We start from the raw sequence: 5062 nt of genomic DNA on the forward strand, positions 1-5062 counted from the left end.
ATTGACTTATATCACTGCATTGCTTAGAAGAGTCCAGTCTATCAAAGCTGGTCATCACACATACATTGTGTCTGTAATTGTGTACAAATTTCTCCTGGTTCTACTCTTCTCACTCAGCATCAGTTCTTTTAATCCTCTCCAGGTAAATATGAAGACCATCTGCTCCTTGTTTCTTATAGCACAATTGTATACCGTAACATGCATATACCACAACTTGTTCAGCCATTCCCCAATTGATGGGCACCCCCTTAATGTCCAATTCTTTGCTACCACAAAAAGAGCTGCTATAAACATTTTTGTACATATGGGTCTTCCTCCCACTTCTATGATCTCTTTGGGATATAACCCTAGGAGTGGTATTGCTGGGTCAAAGGATATGAAAGTATATATAGCCCTTTGGGAATAATTCCAGATTGCTCTCCAGAAAGGCTGGATCAGTTCACAACTCCACCAGCAATGCATTAGTGTTCCAATTTGCCCACATCCTCTCCAGCATTTGTCATTTTCCTGTTTTGTCATCTTAGCCAATCTGACTGGTGAGATGTGGTACCTCAGAGTTGTTCTGATTTGCATTTCTCTAATCAATAGTGATTTAGAGCATTTCTTCATGTGCTTATAGATATCTTTAATTTCTTTCTCTGAAAATGACCTGTTCATGTCCTTTGACCATTTATCAACTGGGGAATTACTTGTATTCTTATACATTTGACTCAGTTCTCTGTATATATTTAGGAGTCCTTTGTCAGAGACATAGGTTGTAAAGATACTTTCCCATTTTCCAACCTCCCTCTTAATCTTGGTTACACTGGCTTTGTTTGTACAGAAGCTTTTCAATTTCATGTAGTTAAAATTATCCATTTTACATTTTATAATGTTCTCTAATTCTTGTTTAGTCATAAAGTCTTTCCCTCTCCACAAGTCTGACAGGTAAACTATTCCTTGTTTTATGAGACTGCTTACAGTATCAACCTTTATACATAGGTCATGCACATATTTAGACTTGATTTTAGTATATGGTGTTAGATAGTGCTCTATGCCCAGTTTCTGCCATACTATATTCCAGTTTTCCCAGCAGTTTTTGTCAAATAGTGAGTTCTTATCCCAAAAACCAGGGACTTGGGGTTTATCAAACAATAGATTACTATAGTCATTAATTTATGAATCTCATGTGCCTAATCTATTACATTGATCCACTCCTCTATTCTTCAGCCAGTACCAAGTAGTTTTGATGACTGCTGCTTTATAATACAAATTGAAATCTGGTAAAGCTAGTCCACCTTCCCTAGCATTTCTTTTCATTAATTCCCTTGATATTCTGGACCATTTATTCTTCCAAATGAATTTTGTTACTATTTTTCTAGCTCTATAAAGTCATCATTTTGGTAAATTAATTGGTATGGCACTAAATATATAATTTAATTTAGGTAAAATTGTCATTTTAATTATATTAGCTCCACCCAGCCATGAGCAATTGATATTTTTCCAATTATTTAGATCTGACTTTATTTGTGAAAAGTGTTTTGTAGTTGTGGTCATATAGGTCCTGGGTTTGTTTTGGCAGGTAGATTCCCAAATATTTTTTAATGTCTACAGTAACTTTAAATGGGATTTCTCTTTCTATCTCTTGTTGTTGAATTTCATTCATACGAGGATTTGTGTGGGTTTATATTATATCCTGTAACTTTGCCAAATTTATTTATTGTCTCAAGTAGTTTTTTACTTGATTCTCTAGTATTCTCTAAGTATATCATCATATCATCTGCAAAGAGTGATAGCTTGGTCTCTTCTTTGCCTAATTTGATTAAGAGAGTAAGAGAGGAATTTATTGGGAGGAGAAAGTGAGAGATAGATTAGGGTAAATTATTTCATATAAAAGAGGTAAGAGAAAACTGTTACAATGAAGAAGAGCAGGAAGGTGAAAGAGAATGGGACAACCCTATACTCATTGAATTTGGCTTAAGGAGGGAATAACATAAACACTCAATTGGGTATCTTACCCTGCAGGAAAATAGTGGGGAAGGGGATAAGAGAGGGGATGATAGAAGGGATGGCAAATTGGGGGACAGAGTAGCTAGAATCAAACATTTTTGAAAAGGGACAGGGTGAAAGGAGAAAACAGAATAATTGGGGGGAGGGATAGGATGGAGGGAAATATAGTTAGTCTTTCACTATATAACAATTATGGAAATGATTTGGGTAATTACACATGTATAACCTATATTGAATTGCTTGTCTTCCCAGTGGGGGCAGGTGAGAAGGGAAGAAGGAAAGAAATCTGGAACTCAAAGTTTTAAAAACAAATGTTTAAAAAAATGTTTGTTTGTTTGTTTGTTTGTTTTTTGGGGGAGGAGGCAGGGAGCCAAGATGGTGGAACAGAAGCAGTAAATTTTCTAAGCTCCTCCATTAATTCTGTCACTAATCTTTAAAAAGTGATTCTTAATGGATTTTAGAGTGACAGAATCCATTTGGAGACAGAGCTTGGCAGAATCCAGCCCAGGAAAGTGCCACATGGGTCTAGGCAGTGGCAGTGCAGAGCCCACAGGGGCTGCACCAGCACAGACCAGAGAGCAGACAACAGAGGAGTGAGAAGGAGCCCAGCAAGCAGACACGCCCCCCCCTCCCCCCGGGACGATTTGCAGCCTTCTCATCAGCCTCTCACCACAGGAAGAGAGGATCTGTTGGAGCTGGGTAAGAGAAAGCACAGAGCCTACAGCAGAGATAACAGCTTCTCCTGGGGCTATCAGCCCACAGCCTGGAAGTTTAAAAATCACCTACCTGATTTTCCAAAAGTCAAGGTGGGAAAGTAAGCTCTAGCTGCTCTGATTCCCCCTCCCTGACCTAGAAAATCCATAGATAAATATCCCACCCAGAGTAAAATCCTGAAATAGCAGAAATAGCCTCAGGCTTAGGAGTCACTGAGAAAGGGTGTAACTGAGGCAGTAAGGAGTCTGAAGTGAAGGGTGGGAGGGGTCCCAACAAGCCCCACCTCACCTGACCAGCAAGAGGTGCCCAGGGTGGTAGAGCCAGCAAGTGCTAACAATACAAACCCAGGTGGACCTTAGCACCACCAGATATCTGCAGATACCAGCACTGCCAGCTGCCAGCTGTTGAGCCTTCCTGAACTGTAGCCCAGGGGCATAGAGGCAGAAATATGAAGTGGCCAGACCACCCCTCTCCCACAGGTTATTCTGTGAGCCTCAGGGTAACTCAGGGGAAACACTGAGAATCCTGACTTTGGCCTCAGTCTAGACACTCAGAGGCTACAGCACACAAAGTCAACAACTAGGCCCTTAGCTCCCAGAGTGGTAAATTAGGAAATAGGAAATCACAATGGGAAGGAAAGAAGCTGAGAAGGAGAAGGGAAAGGCAAGAAAAATGATCAGAGCTTATTACAGTGAGCAAGAACAACCAAATATAAAGGACAACATGGACTCTATACTCACACCTGAGACCACAGAAGGAAATATGAACTGGTCTCAAGCCCAAAATGCATTCTTTGAGGAGCTCAAGAAAGATTTTCAAAGCCAAATTAGAGAAGTAGAAGATAAATTTAAATCTACAGTGACCGAACTAGGAAAAAAAAGTAACCAAATTAAGAGGGAAGTGGAAAATTGGGAAAGAATTTGTACAACGAATGTTTCTGATAAAGGCCTCATTTCCAAAATATACAGAGAATTGAGTCAAATCTATAAGAATACAAGTCATTCCCCAAGTGATAAATGGTCAAAGGATATGAAGAAGCCGTTTTCAGAGGAAGAAATTAAAGATATCTATAAGCATATAAAAATGCTCTAAATCACTATTGATTAGAGAAATGCAAATCAAAACAACTCTAAGGTACCACATCTTACCAGTCAGATTGGCTAAAATGACAAAACAGGAAAATGACAAATGCTGCAGAGGATGTGGACAAATTGGAATACTAATGAATTGTTGGTATAGTTGTGAACTGATTCAACCATTCTGGAGAGCAATCTGGAACTATACCCAAAGTGCTATAAATAATTTAATACCCAGCAATACCACTTCTAGGGCTGTATCCCAAAGAGATCATAGAAGTGGGAGGAAGACCCATACGTACAAATATATTTATGGCAGCTCTTTTTTTGTGGTGGCAAAGAAATGGAAATTAAGGGGATGCCCATCAATTGGGGGAATGGCTAAACAAGTTGTGGTATATGAATTTAATGGAATACTATTGTGCTATAAGAGACAAGGAGCCAATGGACTTCATATTTACCTGGAGAGACTTATATGATCTGATGCTGAGTGAGAAGAGCAGAACCAGGAGAAATTTGTATGCAAATTACAGACACAACATATGTGTGACAACCAACTTTGATAGATTGGACTCTTCTAAGCAATGCAGGGTTATAAGTCAACTCCGAAAGACTCATGCATGATGGAGAGAGATGTCTACATTCAGAGAAAGAACTAGAAAGAACAGAGTTTGAATGCAGATTGAAGCAAACAACTTTTTTCTTTCCTTTTTGGTTTTGTTTCCTGTTTCCCATTGTTTATTTCATCCCATACAATCCTTCTTTATAACCTGACTAATGTCTAATGTGAATGTATTTGCAGATCCTATACTTGATTGTATGCCACCATGAATTGGGGAGGGGAAGTGAGGGTGGGTAAGAAAATTTGAAACTCAAGGAATTGTGGAATTGAATCTTGTAAACCAAAAATAAACAAACAAATAAATAAAGACCAAATTTTTTTTTTTTTTTTTACATGCAACTGGGAAATAAGCTATACAGGCACTGGGGTATAGAAATCAATCTTGCCATACTAGAAAGTTGGGGGTGTGTAATGTAATATCAAGCAAAGGCAATTTCCCAGGTTCAAAATACCAGCATAGGTGCTCTCTATTTTATTCAGTAACAAACTCAGAACAGAGAAGATCAAAACATGACATCATTCAAAATACAGCATTTACTAAGTGTGATTAAATAATCTCCAAGGCCTATCCCACCCCAGGACTTTCCAATCATTCAATCAATTACAAAGTCTCTGTTCCAAATACTTCTCCACCCCTAGGCTATACCTTAATTAAGTCCAC

The sequence above is a fragment of the Petaurus breviceps genome, unplaced genomic scaffold (assembly GCF_028583685.1).
Source record: "Petaurus breviceps papuanus isolate PSGF00001 unplaced genomic scaffold, PetGlider_PUasm1.0 76, whole genome shotgun sequence".
Lineage (NCBI taxonomy): Eukaryota > Metazoa > Chordata > Mammalia > Diprotodontia > Petauridae > Petaurus > Petaurus breviceps.